The 21231-nt window shown below is 38.7% G+C and overlaps 1 protein-coding gene across 1 annotated transcript in view; it reads left to right on the top strand.

Annotated features, from left to right (window-relative positions):
* Positions 1–21231, top strand: part of rtn4rl1b (reticulon 4 receptor-like 1b) — a 151180-nt gene that overhangs the window by 97603 nt on the left and 32346 nt on the right. The window lies entirely within an intron of this gene.

Below are 21231 nucleotides of genomic sequence, written 5' to 3'. Positions count from 1 at the left end.
ATTTTAATATCATGTACAGTATATTTCAACAAGAGAAGTGATTAAACTCGACATTGCACATGTGCCAAAGGTTATGAGAAAATTCTGTCTGATTTAACGAAAGTAGGAATTAAAAAAAAAATCCAATAAAGCTTAGCCGTGCCCCAGAAAGAGAAGATGCTAAACAGAGGCTGGTTTTTCATTTAGACTTGGCCTCTTTCTCTCCCTCCCTTTTCCTGTTCCCTTATTACCCTGCAGCTCAGAGAGGAAGGGAAATTATTTTTGGTTGAGCCAGCACTGTAGTAAGGACAGACTGACTGAGACCTGTAGCAGGGGGCTGTGTCTATGTTTGAGACTGAGCTGGAATAGAAAGGTCTAAAATGGAGAGAAATATTATTTCAAGCATCTCTCTGACCTCAAATTCAACTGCAGCATCGCTGTACATCGCTGTTTCATTCATGAAGATGTTGCCATATGTGTGTGAATGCATGCATTGGAGTGCTTGACCTCACATGTGCACACTGCAGTGGATGCTTGGAAATGTCCTGTCCCTTGCGGGTGATGTGGGGACTGTTCACAGATGGCTGCCAGTGAAACTCAAGTCTTAATTGTGGTCCACACCTGTCCTCTCAGGGGTAATGACAGCGTCTCACTTCGCTCTCTACCATTTGATGTGTCCTTCCGCTATTTTCCACACCTCTGTCCTCAGTCACTCCCGATGATTTTCTCTTCCCCAAGTGGAGCAGGTGAGCTTTTTTGGCTTTCACCGCAACCTCAACATCCCCACAGGCATCTCTTCTTTCCTGGTATGACAAGAACAACAGCCATGTCTATTCATCACCTTATTAACACTGACATAAAACTACTTGTTTCCAAGTTTTATCTTCTTATAGCATCCTAATTATGTGAATGAAAATGACACGCAGCATGGGTGTTGCTATTGAAAATACTGCACCTTCAGAAAGATATTATTATAGGTGTGAAATGAGAACAGTCTCCTAAAGGTGACAAATATCACAAGCAGGTTTTTCCCAAAGAATCCAAAGTTTAATTACACACAGATATAAATATCCCTTTCTCTCTAGCAACTCACAATCGACTCTGTACTTAGGCTCAATTTATGCACAACCAAAGCAACAAAAACTGATGGTGCTGCATTAAACACTGGGTGTATCAGTCCCATTGATCTGAGTCATTTTTCAGTTTTAGATTCCTGGTTTTCACAATGATTCTGGTCATGTTAAGTTTCAGTACTGTTGCTGAATGGTTCTTGATTTTATTTTCATTCTGCTAGTGCCAATAGTGATGGGATTTCCGGCTCTTTTTAGAGATCCGGCTCTTTCGGTTCGGCTCACTAAAAAGAGCCGGCTCTTTCGGCTCCGAACCGGCTCTTCAGGTTGTTTTGTTGCTTTAATTTATTTATTATTAACAGTATTATAAAATTATGCACAAAAGGAATTACTAACGTAAAAACAAGTGGTTTTATTTATATATGTTTATATATAAATATATGCGGTGGTCCCTAGAGAGAAAACACGTACAAACTCCAAGACACATTTCTAGCATGAACTGAACTTCCAAAGCAGAGCTACTAGATCACTTAAATTACACAATTGAAAGCATGTGTGTATTGTTTGTGTATTTATACACAGGCACTCATATATATTCAAATAATTAAAAAAAAAAATGTTCATTTACCTGTTACTACCACACAACAAATCCAGTCATTGGTACTTGCTGGCTTGTGTAGCCACTCGGTAACAAAAGTTCAACACTGCCCCCAGCATCCTGGAGCACTTCTGTTGTCTTTTGTACGTGTTTTGAGTTTTTATGTGCTTCTGAGTTTTTACGTGTTTTGGAGTTTGTATGTGTTTTTACGTGTTTTGGAGTTTTTACGTGTTTTGGAGTTTGTACGTGTTTTTACGTGTTTTGGAGTTTTTACGTGTTTTGGAGTTTGTACATGCTTCCGAGTTTGTACGTGATTTGAAGTTTGTATGTGCTTTAGGGGCCACCGTAAAAATACTTTTATTTATTCACTCCACATAAAATGTAATAAATAAATCATATAATACAAAAATCAACTATTCACATTTCAACTTTTAACTATTTAAATTTTCAGCTTTTTCCTTTTACAAATTTAAAGTGAAACAACACAAAACACTGCAAACCACAACACAATTAAATATAAATTAAAATATGAAAACAAAAAGAAACATGCACATTCTCTGTCAAATGGACCTGCATGAATAAACTTTCTGAATCCTTTATCATCTGCAACCGAAAATAGTTGTGGATGATTACTATACCTTTCTAATGTGACGTTGTTGTCCCTGGCTCTCTTTCTCTCTCTCCCCCTCTGGCTCTGTTCCTGTGCTACTGAGTTTAACTACTGCCCCTCCCCCCTCTGCCCAGCGTAAAGCACAAGGCTCGCATGCTGAGTGAAGCAGAAAAAAAAGTGCGAGAGAGAGGGTGAGAGAAAGAAAAAAAAAAAAAAAAACACACGTGACGGCTCGCGATAAGGAGCCGGCTCGCGTCGTTCACGTCAAAGAGCCGGCTCTAAGAGCCATTTCGTTCGCGAACGACCCATCACTAAGTGCCAAGTGTCAGTTTTTATGATTTGGGGTTTGTGATCTGGTGAAGTTTTTGAGTTGTGGTTCTGGTTAAATGTTCCCAGTGTTTATGGCTTGTTAATGGCTTATTGCAAATTCATTTGTGCATTCAACGCAGTGGTAGCAAGCCTTTTGTGTGTGGGACACTCACTGGAATAACAGTTCAAGTGGCTTTATAATCCTATGAACAGTGTTGGTCAAGTTACTTGAAAAAAGTAATCAGAAACTAATTACTGATTACTTCCCCAAAAAAGTAATCCCATTACTTTACTGATTACTTATTTTCAAAAGTAATTAATTACTTAGTTACTTTTAAAAACACGATTTACAACCTGAATAGGTAATAAAGCAATAGATCTGTCAACCCAATCCTACTTTTTCTGCATAATCCATCATACAAAATGTAATCAAATGGAAAAGTCTCTTTTTTTTAAACTTGTTTTTGTCACGGGCTGCGACGGCAGACCGTGGAGTTGTAGGGAAAGAAGGGCCCAAATGCAAGACTCTAGTGAATGACAGTGGATTTATTTATGGACAGAAACGACAACTACCGTATTTCCCGGACTACAAAGCGCACCTGAATATTAGCCGCACAAGCTAAAATCAGGGGAAAATCCTGTTTTGTACATACATTAGCCGCACCTGACCAAAAGCCGCAGGTGTTTCAATGTTGACTTATCATATGTAAGAGAATATGCACAAAGCGAATTGTCAGGAAAGAGATGGCTGTTTGGAGACACATCCCTTTTATTAATATTTTGAAAAACAAGTTATGAGTACATATTTGCATAACTTTTTAGGTATACGTACAAGTAGCGGTAATTACAAGTAGGAAACATGTACTGTGCTTCATAAATGAGTAACAAATGTAGTACATAACAATAACCTAGGGCACACCAGAAAAATAGATTGGACTACCTTTTAGGCTCAGGTGCAGTGACATGGCTTTAACAAGAAGAAAAGTCAGTCATTCACCACCATCTTCCTGCGCACTAAAACCACCAAAGTCCTCTTCTCCAGTGTCGGATACGAACAGGCTCAGGATGGCTACGTCATCCACTCTCAGCTTCTTTCCTTTGTTGTCAGTGTCAGAGTCGAACACCCTCTGAAGGGCCGTCGCGGTGTCCTCCTCTCCATCATGCAGCAGTCCAGCCCTTCGAAATCCGTTGGTGATCATGGATGTTTTTACACTTTTCCACGCTGTCAGATTCCACCGGTGGAGTTGGGCATAACTTGCTTTTCGCACGTTTATCGCCGCACATCATCCACGACTCCCGCTGAACGCATAGCACTACTTTGAAGTTTATTTTTCGCGCTACTTTTACGGCACTATGTTGCCTGGCGGATGGACATGTGACCAACATACCACTCTTGAACCCGATACTGTGTGTCTGATCACATGCCCTTCCGCCAGGCAACGTAGTGCCGTACAACACCGGAACAAACAAAACAAATCGTCTTACGATATGACAAAAATCATGGACAATCCATAGAAAAGCCGCACCTGACTAAAAGCCGCAGGGTTCAAAGCTGGTGCAAAAAGTAGCGGCTTATAGCCCGACAATTACGGTATATACAATCCAAGCACTGTGACTCCTGTGGCGATTCCTCTAAGAATCCCACACAGTGCACGTGTCCATAGCAGTGAAAAGGTGACAACTCCAAAAACCCGATTCCACTCCATGATTTCCCCTCGTGACGACGTTCCTGACTCCCGACTCCTGGTGACACAAAAACACACACAGCTCAGCAGGCAGCCTTTAGTAGCGAAGCCGATCTCAACACACTATTCTACGGAGGTACTTAACAGGTTCGACTTAGTATAATCCCGCGCCGACTGGGGCTCCGCCACCTTCATAAATAAGGCGCCCCTCATGAAGCCATCAGCTGCAGCTGGTGAGGGCTAATGGGCGGCAGGTGCGGCAGTCCCCAGTGCGGGAACACTTCCGGGTCGCAGTCCCCTCAGCGACCCCAAAACATCGGGGAGCACACAGGGAGAAAGGACAAAAAGGGAGAGAAAACCACCAAAACATAACATATGGAAAAACATATACAAGAAATACATGAGCTCTGGGTCATCAGACCCAGACCATGACAGTTTTATCTGTTTTAATCTTTTAACTTTATGCATCAAGCAAAAATTTAATTATATGCAACATTCTCTGACTTGAAGAAATTAGTTTAACATTTAAACCTATTTTCTGCACATTCCAGAACATAAAATAAAATATTTTTTGTGTTTACACTCAGTCTTTCAAATAGGTGCAAGTAAAACACAGCAGAAAGTAAATAAAATCAAAGACTAGCAGTCCTGTTGCTCTATTTTCACCTGTAAAGCAGGAGTGGGGTAGGCGGAGGTGTGCTCTGGTGCAGGTGTGGCGCAGCGGTCAGTGGAAGAATCCGCGAGTTTCTCTGTGAATTTCCCATTACGTGGTTGCGCACTCAGAGCTTGTTTAGGGGTTTTTTTCGGAGTAAAAAGAAGTTTTCTTCCCACGCACAGCGGACACTAATGTTTTTGTCACTTTTTATGGAATCAAACTCAAAGTAAGGTCAGTACTTCCAAGCTTTAAACGCTGCACGCTCATACTCTCTCCCGCACTCGATATATGATCCATTGTTGATCTGCACACAGCTGTTGTCACTAACGGCGCACTCGCTTACGTCACTGTCATGAGACATTCTCGCAAAAGATCACGGTTTTAGTAACACAGTAACGCAGCGTTCCTACGGGAAAGTAACGGTAATCTAATTACAGTTTTTGCAATAGTAATCCCTTACTTTACTCGTTACTTGAAAAAGTAATCAGATTACATCTCTGCCTATGAATAGGGATCATATTAAACTTTTCTGTTTTGGCTTTGCTGACAAATAAACAACTGTTTGGCGTCCTGAATTGTTCTGTGCTGCTTGCCTTTTCTTGGGAGTGGAAGAAGTGGGGAGTCGCACTTCACGTTATATATATATAAGCAATCCCTAGATGGGGGCATGCCAACTTCCCAAACCCCTGTTTGAGTTCTGTTTTAAACACCGTTAGCTTATCTCAGTTCGAGCAGAATAAAATATTTAATTTTTTAAATTTATAGATTATTTAGTTACATTAGAGGCAAAGATCTTTTGTCTGTCTTGTATCTCAATATTTCACAGTTTCACAATTGCTCAGCGATCCTTCAAAGACCAGCAGGAGCTGCAGGAACCTGGACAAATATGGGGAGTACACAAGCAATTCTTCTGATAGTGTCAGGGTCCCCCTTGTATAAAAGGATACTAGCAGCAGCCAGTAGAACCTCTCAACCACCCAGTAATGCACCTATGATCTGAATTTTAAAATCCTACAGTGTGTTGTTTTTCTTCTTGTCACCTGGTAGGGTGACAACAATAACCCATCAGTCTTTTACTGCTGAGGGGTAAAAATACACACAAGTGTTGCACATATACTCATATATTCCCTAAAACCATAATTTTCCTTGATTTAACCCAAACTCTTGGATATTAAATCCATCTTATCAGATACAGGTCAACTCGAACCAGGAGTGGCATCAATGTACAAACATCTGAAGCATCTGAAAAACAGTTTAAAGTTTTAAAATATTCTAATTTTTTGTATTTGGCTCACTTTATAAAAATTAGTAGTATTTTTAGTATTTTTACTGCTCTCAAATGTCAAATCTGGTCAAATTTGACCCAGACAATATGTAAGGATTAAACCTGCCTACATGTGCTGTATGCGGGTCCTCTCAACAACCAACACATAGTGCTGGGAGCCTTTTAGTTTATCAGCAGTATAATTCACAAATACCAAAACTTTTTTGTGCCTGAAGCGCATCAACTGATAAAATTAAGTCTCTGACAAACTGTATACTATATATATATATATATATATATATATATATATATATATATATATATATATATATATATATATATATATATATAGTGTCCCTTAATGGAAATGATGGAAAAAATGACTGATTTAAATGCAGAATAAAGACGTTTTAATGGTTTAGCAAAAATGTTGAAGTAAATGTTAGTTGTAAAGTAATTTTATTACTACATTAATTATCGTATTATATCAAGCCAAAACATTCTGTTTTGGCTTGATATAATATAAAAAATGAAATTAATAGTTAAAAGAGTTTCATTTTTAGACAGTCTGTAGTATTCAAATGACTCATTATGTATTTATTTAATTCTACTGTGATTCACCAACATGGTTTTAGTGAAAAATTTAGTAAGTTTGGGATTGCATAAATCTCACAAGGGACACTTTTTTTAAAGCCAGACTGCACAGCTATTTATAAGACACTCCTTTTTTTATTTTCCTTGTATAGGTTCTTTGTGCAATGGCTGTTTCCTGTGAAGATGTCCATTTTCCATGGTAATTTCCGCTCCATTTACATTTAATAATCAGGTTTCCATTATAATCAAAGGTAATCCCTTCTTCCCACATGTAACTGTATCATCTGCCTGGGGACGTGAGCAGAAATCCAATTACCCTAGGAGCTATACATAGTTTATTTAACCAATTCTGACATATCTTTGAGGTCATGGTGTAAATCAAACTGGTTAATAGCATGACAATATTGGCTGATTCCTTTTTAAATGTGCTACAAATGAACTGGTGCATTTGGGTAATTTGCTAAGGAGAAAAGGCCTGGTTAATGCTAATAGGTGCAGTAGCTCCTGCTGTCTGGGCAGTGGTTATAAAACGTCTGTGTCCTCTGTGGTGCTTCTTGAATTACTGAGTCTAAGTGTGACTACTATATCGACAGAAAGGAGAACAAACTAATGTTAGTCTTGCCATGTCTTGCCACAGCGCTGCCTAAAAGTCAGAAAGAAAATTAACGGCTGTTTATTATTAAGGGATTTAATAAGCTCCCATGAGCAATATCGACACCCCTTTGCTTTAGACTGTATCTGGCCAAAACAATGTGACTGGCCTTCATCTCATATAAACAAGCTGTGTTTAATAGTATTAATAAGCCAAGAGTAAAATGCCATCTGTAAAGTAGCCATTTGTAAGGCTGTCAGCTCCAGTCCAGCAGGCGTACACCAGCCATAGTTTAAATGTCATCTGTTGGCTGTATACACAGCCAGGGCAAGCTGAATAAAACTTCAGTCAGTCCAATAAACGGATAGTATGATATGGCCTCTGATATGGCAATCAATAGACCCTGTCTGTTGAGGGAATACTGTGTTCCTCTTGGCACCTAGGTGGGTTGGGCATTGCCGTAACCAGAACCCCATGCCAAGCAGGGTGGATTACAGTAGGCAGGTTGGGAAGAAGGCATAACAGAAGCTGAGACCATACTGAGTCACAGCTTACAGAAACAGCGTGGCCCGATATGGCCTGTCTAGCTTTTACTCTCTCCCTTTGCAGACCTCACACCCATAATGCTGACACATGTATGCAGGGATTTCCAGGAATAATCTGCCCTGCTTTCTGCAGTGCTTCACAAGTCACATCTTTTCTGGTTTCACCACCACCCCACACACACACACACACACGCCACGCCTGTACTGATACAAAGAAACACAAATGTGCAGCCATACACAAACATATGCATGCTCATGTTCATGCTATCGTTCCAACTCTTTCATCACTGGGTTTATCCCTTGCTGGTGTTTTTTAGCCAGTGTCGCTGCTCATAGCTGTTGCTCCAGCTGGGACCCATCCATCCCGACTATCCCTCACATCCATCTCAGCCTCTGACTACAAGCCAAGAGGGAAGAGCTGCCTGTCAGCACAGGGCTTCGTACAGGGATTCATAACCTCTTCAATGCCCTCTCAGTTTCCCCTCAATGTCTTTTTCCAGACAGGCCTTCTAAAGTTTCTGTCAGAGGTCCATGGCCAAAGTACAGTCATAGTGAAAGAGGCTGTCAACGAGGGGGACTAGGTCTCTTGGCTCAGACACAGTAAGACAAAAAGATGGACAGACATACACAGAGACAGCTCATCTCGATAGATAGTTCCCAAGAGAAAGAAAAAGCATAGGGACTCATTGAAGATAGAAGGTGGGGGTGACTGAGATAAAAGTGTTGCAGCGGTGCAGGAAGGAGCAAGGAGGCAGGTGGAACAGAGAATGGGAGGCAGGATGGAGATGAATAGAGACAAGGCAAGTAAACAGACAGGGGCAGATGAAAATATCATGATAGATGGTGGACAGCAAGACAGGAGAGAAAGAAAACCTGCCCTGTACTAGCCTGTCTCAGCCCTGTCTGAGAGGGTTCATGTACGCTGCTCACCAGCACTTGCCGTGGAGTTAAAATGGATAAAAACATAAAAGATGAATCACTCTGTCATAGAAGCTGACTACAGTATGTATTCCTATACATGTAAGTGAAGACTTACATGTATATTATTGCAGAAACAATAATCTGAATATCACAGTATTTGTGCTGTAAAATCAAGTTCCTGTCTGAGATCTCAGACTGACATATAGGCATAATAAAGTCAGCTTTGAGGGTGCTGATAAATAGCAAATGTAACATAACATTGACTAAAGCTAGAGCTGTCAATGGTGAGGCATGAGGCCTTGGCACAGCCTGTCAAAAACAATTCACAGCAACAAAGAAAAATCTCAATCAAGGCAGTCTTTGGTTATGGCAAACACAAGCCACTTCCATGCTGTGTCATCAATCTTGACAGAATGCAGAGTCATTAATAAAAATATAAATGGAAAAAGGGAAAAAAACACATGTAAGCTACAATCTCACACATGCATACATTTGCACACACACACAGAGGCACTTCAGCACGCTGAGTCAAGCTTCCTCTACAGCCTCAGTGGTCTCTCAGTTCAATTAGTTGAGCTAAATCCATCTCTTGTTCAATCCCAGTACCCACGTCAATCTCACAGTCAGGACCTGTCACTGCCCTGCTTTCAGCCTGTCAGTCCCAGTACACACATATATTCACTCACATGAAAGCCAGAAGCACACATATACACCTGCATAACCATTCCTTCCCCCATCACACACACTGAGCACCGGAAAACTTTGGATATTTCTCCAAAATCATTAAAGTGAGGAAGTATTTCTATGGCATGTATGATGAGTGTGTGTGCAGTAAATACATGTTGAGGATAAAGAAGTGCAGCATGAGTGAGGAAACCACACTAGAATTGGTGCTGGTGCGGAGATATGGCAAAAAGTCCCTTCGAAGATGCAGCATTGCATCATAAGAATACATGGTTTTATGCTAAGATAAGATAAGTTAACCTGGTGTTGACTTTAAACAGAGTGACATAAATCCAGTGCTTGCTTTACTGTGGTGGGATGTTGTTTGTGGCACAGCTGGAGGGAAGGCTGACACACTGGAGGTCCATCAGCACATCACGGCTGTGTGTGAGAGGAACAGCAACTGGAATAAAAAGGTTAAAAGAACAAACGATGTGGTTGGGTCCGTCATTCGTGCCACGCTTACCAATTTGTGAACATGTACATTTTCTCTTGGCTAGATACAGCTTTAATCACCATCAAACAACTTATAATAAAAGCAACAACTAGTGCCAGTCCCTCTCTTTGGGTTACTTATGACTATGGTTGCCAGCTTTTTAACTATCAAATAAGGGACACTCTGGCATTGAACAATGCACAACCAGCTGGGCATAGTGTAAATATTCACTGTATGTGACATTAGTAGAATAAGCGGCAAACCAATTTTGCTAATTTTACGAGATGTTCCAGCTAAAACGGGACACTTGGCAACCCTACTTATGACTTTCGAACCCTCAAACTCACAGTTCATAAATTTGTCATATTTACTCAATATAGAGGGCAAGTCATAAGTGAGAGAGATGGAGAGCCTTGGAAGTGATTTTCTGTTCTATTTTTTCTCTTTTCATATGACCCTTTTTCAGCAACTGCAAAAGATATAAAAGCAAAGTATCTGCAGATAAAACCCAGGAGTTCAGAGGGACATATTTGATATAGAATAAACTGCATGGTGGCTGTAAATGTTATTGTGCCATTAATCAAAGTGACAGCCCTCGTGCCCATCACACATACGAGAATCGTCTTTGGTGACATAAGTAGGTGGAACAGACATAGAATGAGCAACTCCTTTCAGTGGATGACAAAAGTGCAACTGACCCCTTGCTTCTCATCTATTTCAGGAAGTGCCGGTCGGGCCCGCGAGCTGTAATTTAGCCAGAGTAATGCATCTGCAATTTCATGCTGGCTTCGCTATATTTTGAGGACAATGCAGGCAGCGTGTAAAAAATTAAATAGATAGACTCCTGTGTCATCATGGATTTGTATGGGGTTGTCGCTGTAGTTAGAAGCTATTCAGGAGGATTGTGTTTAACAATTCTGTATAAGCCCTCTGCTGTTTTTGCTGAGAAAGGAGTTGACAGAAAATCAATCAAGGGAAGCATGACTACAAATAAATATTTTCGATGAGAGACAATCTTTCTGCATAAACACTACTTAATGCCCCAGAAGCAGAAGGCAGGCATTATTTATTCCTAAATTACCTTTCCAATTGTGCAGACAGGAAAAATGTTAGGCATCTGCTGGCCAGTGTCATCTATTTGGATGTGTATATATATGTATATTTTTGACAGTTCTGAAGTTATGATGACAACAATGTGAGTAAAGAGCCATTAAAATTATCAGATAAGTTGATTTTGATAATTATATAAAGTAACCAATTAACAGTTGAGATGGCTTTAAATTAGCTGGTGTCCAACTAGTCAGGTCTTCACATTAGTGCGATTCCATGATTGTTGTGGGAAAGTCATGCAGTCAATTTTCTAAATGGCTAAATCCTCAAGGGATTCACTAAACACTAACATCATTCATCAAGAGGCATAGTGAACAGAGAAAATCACATTTATGAGTAGAGCTACGACAACCCCACAGTAACTCAACGGAGTGACCTTCTGTCAAAAATCAGCATCCCTTTCAACAAATCTTATTCTACTCCTTTTCTATTCCATTTTGTTTTCTTATCAATTCTGCAGCTCCTTCATCTGCTACCAAAGATTGTATGGACATTGTCCCTCCTGAGGAGGGATTTGAAGAGCCTTTCTGTCTGCTTTGGGAGCTATCTGGTTCCCTATAGGAGCACCCTGTTATTTTGCCTCCTTCTGCTTTTATTGTGCCACCATGCAACAAACAAAAAGATCAAATATCGATCAGCCACAATGACAAACCACCTGCTCCGGCAGTAATACAAAAAAACCTATGCACTGCACAGCTTTCTAATAAAAGAGCTTGATTACTAGAGCAGACTTTTACACATGCACAAACACACAAACATGCACTCTCACTCGGTCACATAAACAAACCAGAACACAAGACAGATGAGCTTTTGAGAAATACCTATACAGGATTATCTTCTACATTAGGTGGCATAAGTAATGCAAAGAAGCAAGAAAAAGAAAGTGAATTATTGATGTTCTAATGCAAATTATTGAAAGATTTAGAAAAAATAAGAGCTGAATCTGTGCTTCTTCTAGTGAAGACTTTACATTATAAACAATTACATACAGTGAATGCAGTCTAATCAGTCTAGTGATAAATGTGGGTAGCATGCTCAGCCCACAAATCTGGTATATCCGCTGATGAAAGCTGATCTTCATGCCACGCTGCACCAGCTAATGGCTCCGCTGATCTTCTACACTGCTTTTCTCCAGGTGTATCATCTTTGTTAGGTTATTTGATTACTCTAAATTGCTCTTATGTGCAAATGGACGAGTGTGTGGTTGTATTTCTCTGTGCGGATAGGATGCATCGATGAAACTTCACCAAGCTGTTCATGTATAAGGGACCGGAGAGGGACTCAGACACAGTGTTTAACTTTAAAATATATATCACCAGGGTTCTAATACTAGAATTTCATCAGTGAAGCTGAACCACTTTAAATTTTAGAATTAAATTGTTTCCCAAAAAGATGTTATTTGGGTGGATAAAGATAGAATGAATCCATTAAGAACCCGAGTATGTATATAGATCTTCTCAAAGACATTCTGCAAGTCATGTTGTTGCTACATAAAGTGTTTTAATTTTCTCAACTATATATGTCAATCTATTACAACTTCCATTAGCATTCATATCTTTTGCATGAGAAGCACATAATCGTTTCCCTTTCTGCTACCAAAACTAAAAATAGATATTTGCAAAACACACAGTGTCTGGGGCAGAAGTCTGTTAGTAACACTAGCTTCTCAAGGTGACATGAATTCCTGCATTTTTACCTCTCACTCTTCCTGAAGGCTCAAGTATAATTGGACCAGCCAGCCCTGCCCATCCAGTCTACTCTTATGCTGGCTATAACTTCAGTTTTACACTCCTTGCACCTCTCACACACACTTTCCCATTATTGCTTCAAGCTATCTCAACCTTGTATTATGCTTCATGTATCCATAAACAGTGAGCCATTTCAGCAAACAATATTGAGCTGGATTTCAGTTGCCTATTTACAAGTATTAGCAATAATATGAAGTGTATTAGGAATAGAAACGTGGAGATGAAGGTGGGTTTATTACTGTCATTCCCTGAACTCTTGCCAGGTAAATCTCTATAGTGTGACAGATTGAATGGAAAGGATGAGCACTGAGAATTTCTATGAGGTAGAGTAATTAGAAATTAGGAATTCTGGCGCATGTGGATCTGTAGGTTTATGCAGCTTGGATAAAATAAACTGAACCTGCATTGTTCTTTTGTTTAAGTGGGTCTAGCGCTAGACACTGATGAAAAGGTGACTGTTATCAAATGCCACTGTGCAGGATAGCTTCAAGTTTGGTAATCCTTATTGGGATACAGCCTCTCTTGGGGGTTCATCTGAATCCAGTCCTGTCTTTAAGGCATATCAGAGTAGGGCAGGTCTCTGTCTCACAAACTTATCACCTGCAAAGTCCCAAATCCTCATTCTAACAAAAAATAATCTGGCAAAATATCTTTCATGGCCTTTGGAGCATTAGGATTACATATTTAATCTATAATTATCTTGTAGTTAAATCAGTCACAATCTCATTATGGGACAAAAATGCCCTGCTTTTCAGCAGCCAGTTTCCCTAGGAGCTTGAGTCTTTCTGTATTCAGGTCCCACACTCATAGAAAGGCTGAGTAGTAGCTCTGATTTAAATCCTGACAACTCACTTTGGAGAACTGCACCTTGCCAATGAACAAGTATTTGAGACAATGGGATAAGCATGAAAAACCCAGTATAAATCCCAGTAACAATCCACCCATGGTCTGCCCCTGACAAATATGATATTTATTATACAAACAACAAATAATAAGAAGGTGAGATAAGAGTTGAATGCATATGTTCAATATGTTAAAGTTACTTCATGTCAGTTTTGATGACTAGCAGAGCTATGAAGCTATTTTTTATAAAACTGAGCTCCTGTCGCAGTTATGCACAACACAATTTTAGAGTAGTCTGCATCAGTGCCAGTAGAATTACATAATTCAATCTGATACCAAAACAAAGCGATCATCCCGTGTACTTAAATGTAAACTCCTTTATTAAAAAGTCATTTTAAATCCCTGACACAGTGATGGAATTTTAACATTATATTTTGTTGATACTGAGCCCTGCTAATAACTATTGCCGTGATGGCTGTAATGCCAAGCCCCGAGGACTAAACAAACAAAAAGGACCCAAATGTATTCAAATACTGATGATGGTGAGGAAACAAAAAACCCTGAAATACAAAAAAAAGAAAAAAAGAAAAAAAAGAAACTTATGTTGCCTTAACTTTTTTTATACCAGAGGTTTGGTATATATGTAAAATACAATACAATAAACTTAAATAAAATAGTTTCATGTTTATTGAATCTATTATCTTCCTAACTTGTGTAGATACTTTGTCAGGACTCAATTGTAATTCTATTATCACTTGTCAACCTGCATGGGTGTAGAGTACAAAGTGTACTAGGGTTAAATAGGAGTACTTTAACATCTGAAATAAACATGCCTACACAGCAAACATGCCCACAGTACGATCACTAGTGACATCACCCATAACTATGTTTACTAAGGACATGTAATAATGGCAATGATACATTGTAAAAAGTTGTGTTTCAACCCAACCCATTTTTCCCCCACCTAAATCTGACCAAATGAGTTTAGTCCCTAAACCTGTCCAAGTAGTTTGATGTCTCATTAAAAACGAATCAAACAGCAACCAAAAAGGTTGAGTCAAAAAGCTGCAATTAAAGTGTCCCTAGACAGAAATCTAAGGTTGAAGGTTGTGTCATTTATGTGTTTCTTCAAATTAGATGCTAAATTGGTATCCCAAGGTCTGTGAAATATGATAGGAATGGGTCTCTGACCCAGCTTCACTATGCAAGGAGTGAGAATGTGTCGGTTTATTCTTTTAGAATTTCCCACAGCCTTCATTTGCGTAAACTACTGAATAAATGATTCCCCTACAATAATCTGTGTTTCTGAACTTCTCAGCTAATCACATCTCAGTTTTTGGCATTAGGAGAGCTGCAGCAATGACGTGACGTGTGGTCACAAGAAAGCTTTGCTTTGTTTTGAAGCAGTCACAAAACAATAAAAACCACATTTAATTAAGAGAAAGAAGAACAGCACTTAATATGAAAAAATGCGACAAACCACTACAGGTTAGAGATGAAAAAAAGTGGTTTGTGGAGCTTCTCTGACTTGATTTAGTGTTCTCATATTTATCAAATAAACATTTTTCTTGCAATGTCTTTTTGATGTGACATCCCTTTCCTTTGTAGAGTTTTTTTTCCCAAGTCCTCCTAAGCTTTCAGTGTGCGGTGATGGTACAAATTTCCCAAAGGAGCATGAAAAATGATTCACCCACTATTCCTGAATCATTCATCACACAATAGTTTCATCAATATAGTTTATCATCACCACTGTTTGCTGAAGGGCGGTAAGACTAGAGAGACAGAGTTGGTACACCAGCAGAATGTATTGCGACAGAACGTTTAGGATGCAAAGTAAATTTTGAATATGTTAATACAGACACATACAGCATAGGGATTATTATAGGCATATTCTGTATTCCTGTACATTTCTAGGCCTGCTAACACTCAAATAAGTGCTTTAAAAAAGATGAAATTCTTTGTAATAAGGGTCTTTAGATTTGAGGACTTTGTTGTGCAAAATGTAGATCATTTGAGCTTGATATCATTCATTAAGTGTAGAGCTATGCGATCAACATGATTGGAGTCTAACGAAAAATTCATTTCAATGCTAGCTGTAAGGAACAGCACTCAAATTTGTATCTGGACAGAAATTCCTCACATTCATTGCATCTGCCATCACTATAAAGATAAATTTGGCAAATGTGGATTGTGTCTCAAAAAGCCTTCATTTTTGTCAGGTCTGTTCACATTAGTAAAAGGTTATATTTTATTTTTGTATTTATTTTATGCGTGCATGTGTGCCCCATTCTGAATGTGGTCAGTGCTTGAAGCTGTGAGAAGGGAGGATTGAGGAGCAACAACAGTGCTATCAAGAACCAATCTCAGTTAGATGAATCTAGGCCACACAAAAAAGGCTGGATAACAAATACTTGTCTGGTAAGTCTGCTGTTATACATGCATGGATTCAAATGTGTTTTACCTCATTGTCAATTACTCCTTTACACATGGTTCACTGGTGCCAGTAATGATTTGATTGCTAGTAACAATTTCTACTATACTATATTAAATAAATGTATAATAGGGCTGCTTTTCACCACAGGTTGCTGCAAACCATTTGTTTCTTCGTTTTTATGGCATTTATGAGGTGACTTTGAGTCCTGGATATAGGTTCTACAGTTGCAGTGGGCAATTTTGGTATAATAAAATACTAAACTGCAATTCAATGTCAGTGAGAATGGCACTTAATATTCCCAAACACTTCATTACATTTCTGTCAGTCTTCATTCTTTACCAACTCTGAGTCTGGGTATCAAGGTCACTGTGTTCAGCTCATTCAATGCAATGTTGCTGACAGAGCACAAGTCCACAGATCGGAGCTAGCCCATTTATCAGTGATAGAGTACGGTGGCACTGCTACTGGATGGAAACCTCTCGGTGTAAATCTTCTTGTTACAATGATAACTGGCCGACTTGTATATTGGAAATGTAAATGTAGGCATTACTGTATTTCTTGTACCTATTTTCATAACACCAGAAGACAGAAGGACTGTTTAATCTGATGTAATATGATAAAAAATAATGATGCCCTGTTTTGAAGCCAATGTCGCAGAGAAGCTGGCTGAAATTTATGGTAATGTTTAAGGCACCCATTCATCTTTGGTGGCATTAAACTGTTATATGTTGAACCAGTGGTACAATGTAACAAAGCAGATCTACAAATAGTCAGGTTGTTTTGAAGTACTGACATTTTATTTTCTTCCACACTATATCTTATACGGTGTGTATTCAATTTTAGTTGTTTTTAGGGCATGCCATAGCATAGGAACTGCAATTTTTTAGGTTTTTAATGTTCTTCTCTTAGCAACTGGCTTGGTCAACACACTGAACTGGGTTATGTTCTTGTACTCCTACCATTTTTATTCTATACACCGCTGCATGATACATTTAAAGTACAAAGAAAGTTTTTTACATTACAAAATTTCAGCCACAGATACCATTTATATTGAAAAAATCTTTTCTATAACTTCAGTTAGTTAAACACCCAAGACATGTGCATATTGGCCACTAAATACTTTTACATTTCAACAAAAAGTATTTTTACATAGTCTACATTACCTATATTACTGGGCTGCTGTGATCTAACAATATTAACCAGCATATTATTTCAGGTTTTTCTTTTTTCAACTAGGAAAAATGTTTAATATGTTTATTATCTAGGCTAGCGTGTTAGAACATTGAATAATTAATTCAATTATCTACCTTGTGATTTCTGTGGTGTGCTATTCTCATGCCAACAGTACAACAAATCATGTGAAACTTTTGGCTGATTAAGAAATGCCGCCTCTAAATTCATCTCAGTAGTTTAAATCCCTTATTTTAGTAATTTTAAGTTAATTATAAACTATACAGCTAACCGTAGTTTTAGCTAACAGCTAATGTAATCTGAGATCCTTGGAGAGGTCTCTTCTGGCCTTTCAATGTGTTTAAATGTGTTGTTCAGCTCTGAGACACCACATGAACCAAAATATACTTTACATATGAAAAGGCAGATAATTGCCCCATATTATCTGTTGTGTGAGCCAAGCTATAAATTAACATTCCACAGCGTGTGAATTAGTGCAGATTTTATTTCAGATTTAGCAAAGTCGGTGGGGATTAGAGGGTAAACCGAATGGAATAAAGACAGCATAATGCAGCTTTTAGACAATAAATTAATATAATATCGTAAAACAACTTCATTAGAATTGGCTGATGACTTGATAAAAAATAGATCTCCATATTTCTCAAGCTTTTGTTAGCATAAGAATTATAGTAATATAGTTATGTCTATCGCTATTTAATATATACACATACAACATCCATCACATTCTCCTACACTTCTGTAAAGTCAAATAAAGATGATCATATTTTACATTAGCACATGATATGCATAAACAAAATGGGATTACAGGCCTGGCTTGCTGCAAGTGGCAGCTGCCAGCTGAGAAAGCATTTGACAGCTTGCCCCAATGTTACCTAATTAAAGAAAAGTTGCTCTTGAATTATTATGTTACGTTCTCTTTTCACTTAGTTCATGATGTGATCACATCAGCCTTTACTTTCTCAAATGCATTTGTTTAATCAAATAAATACAAACTTGTTGACAACAGAAAGCCCATTTTCAAATATTGTTCTTTTTAGCAAGTGTGTATGTTTTTATTTTTTAATTTAGCAATATCTCTTAAATTGGAAACACCCTGTCTCAGAGTAATGCTGAAAAAGTTGTTTATGCATTTGTTACCTCTAGACTGCATTTCTGTAATTCATTATTATCAGGTCGTCCTAAAAACTCCATGAAAAGCCTTCAGCTGATCAATGCTGCAACAAGAGTACTGACAGGGACTAGAAAGAGAGAGCATAGTTCTCCTATATTTGCTTCTCTTCACTGGCCCCCTGTTAAATCCAGAATTATCTCTTCTCCTCACATACAAGGTCTTGAATAATCAGGTCCCATCTTATCTTAGAGCTCAGTAGCATGTCACCCCAGTAGAGCATTTCGCTCTACGACTTGTGATTAGGATATTTAAAAGTAGAATGGGAGGCAGAGCCTTCAGCTTTCAGGGCCATCTTCTGTCTGACCTGCTCCCAGCTTGGATTCAGGAGACAGACACCCTCTCTACTTTTAAGATTAGGCTTAAAACTTTCCTTTTTGACAAAGCTTATAGTCAGGGTTGGATCAGATACCTGAATACACCCTTCCAATGATGTACTGAGCGTTTTTTCTTCTCTCGCCCCTTTTCCTAACTATGTGTTTACACACCACCGTGCATTTAATTATGAGCTAGTATTAATTTCTGGCTCTCTTCCACAGCATGTCTGTTGTCCTGTCTCACTCCCCTCGCCCTCAGCCAGTTATGGCAGATGGCTGCACCTCCCTGAGCCTCGTTCTGCAGGAGGTTTCTTCCTGTTAAAAGGGAGTTTTTCCTTCCCACTGGCGCCAAAGTGCTTGCTCATAAGGGGTTGTCTGATTAATGAGGTTTCTCTGTATTATTGTTGTGTCTTGACCTTACAATACTCAGTGCCTTAAGGCCCGGGTGTTGTGATTTGGCACTATATAAATAAAAATGAATTGAATTGAACTGATTTATAAGAGTGAATTTGGGCTCAACACTGTACCTTACTGTAACAGCTCCAGACATGCTTTCGATTGTGCTGGCGATTAACTAGTAACATGTAATTTATCTGCATGATGAATAAATTACAAATCACATGTTATTGCCAATAATTGTAATCATCACAGTAACTGATAAAACTTTCATTATTGTTAATAATAATATGTTGAAAGGTTTGTAATATATTTGGCAAATATATTCTTAGATGGGAGAAGTGGGGGCTTACAAGTTAGAATTAACATTCATTCTGCTGCTCTGATTATTTTTGCCTTCGAGTAATGCCACTTTTGGCATTTTTCCCAACAGCAAAGCTGTACTCAATTTTTGAGGATTAATTACTGTAATTGGATCCATTTCTTTATAATTTGAGCCACCTCTGATACAAATCATATCACATTGCTCAAAATAACCAAAATTTAAATTCTGATATAGTCATATGAAAAGGAAGTTTTCAAAGCCACACCCACCTGTGGAAAATTAAGTACACCTCATAATTCAGCAGCAATAACTTGAAGCCTTCATTTTCTGTATGACTTGATCAGTTTCACGTCTTTATTGAGGAGTTTTGGCCCACTCGTCATTCCAGTGTTGCTTCAGTTCATTGAGGTTTGTGGGCATTCATTTATGCACAGTTCTCTTAAGGTCACACCACAGCATTTTCATTGGACTGTGGTGTGGACTTTGACTGGGCTCAATTTCTTTTTTCAGTCATTCTGTTATAGATTTTCTGCTGTTTTGGGGGTCATTGTCCTGTTGCATGACCCAACTTCAGCCTAGCCTTAGCAGTCGGGTCTCCCATTTGGCTGTGGAATAATTTAGTACACAACAGAGTTCATTGTCAACTCAATGACTGAAAGTTGCCAGGGTCGGTCCTGTGGCTGCAACAGAAGCCCAATTCATCACCCCTTCACCACCATGCTGACAGTTTCTATGAGTAGTTTGTGCTGATGTGCTATGTATTTCGGCTGAGCATCTTCACTCTGGTCTTGTATGTCCAAATGACATTGTTCCAGAAGTCTTGCAGTTACTGGCAATAATTCAAAACAAGCAATAGTTATTTTCTAATCCTACTGTCACGAACAATAACATTTAACATGCTGAGGCCTTTAGGACTGACATGTAGCTCTTGGGTTTTTGCAGTTCCTTTGAGCATGTCATTGATTTGACCTTGGGTTGAATTTGGGGTGACATCCACTAAAAAGATTTGTGTTAACACACCTGAATGTTCCAGACCACTAAACTGCCAAAACTTCTGCACAAACTACTCATAGTTCACACTTGCTGGTGATGAACTAATCAAAGGAATTAGTTTTCAACATGACTGTAAGAAAGAGGCTCAGTCCAGAGTGTAAGGCTTTTTTTTGTTGTATTTTTATACAGCCTGTAAAAATGCTGTTAACAAATTCTCAGTGTCGAATCTTGGCAAATTAAAAAAAAAACTGTCTGAAATCATTATTAGATCATTTGGAGGTTTGCACTGCCTGCTTTGTGTTTTTATCTTCTTTTTTCAGCTGAGTTTCAAGTGTTTGTTGGAAAAATAACCAAAACGTAATCAGATGTAATAAGTTACATTATCTTGATGAAGCAATTCGTTTGGGCACATTATTGTAATTGTGATGGGAGAACCAGTAATCTTTCAAATGCTGCCAACTACATTATTATTTAACAACTCTGCAGTTATTACCTACAAACTCACACATAGTGTTTGCAAACTGCTGAGATAGACTGACTTTGATTTGAGCGTGTCAGAAAACACTTCTCTACAATCTGACACTTTGCATCAGACATGTTTTAGCTAGCACATAATCTTGCATCATTTCAACTCGTTAACTCACAGACATGTTACATGCTGCATTCACACACTTCCTTAAGTGAAGGTGTAGATGCCGTATGCTGCAGTGCAACAGCTTTCTATT

The sequence above is a fragment of the Rhamphochromis sp. 'chilingali' genome (assembly GCF_963969265.1).
Source record: "Rhamphochromis sp. 'chilingali' genome assembly, chromosome: 8".
Lineage (NCBI taxonomy): Eukaryota > Metazoa > Chordata > Actinopteri > Cichliformes > Cichlidae > Rhamphochromis > Rhamphochromis sp. 'chilingali'.
Note: the sequence above shows the minus strand (reverse complement) of the source record. Positions and strands in the feature narration are given on the sequence as shown.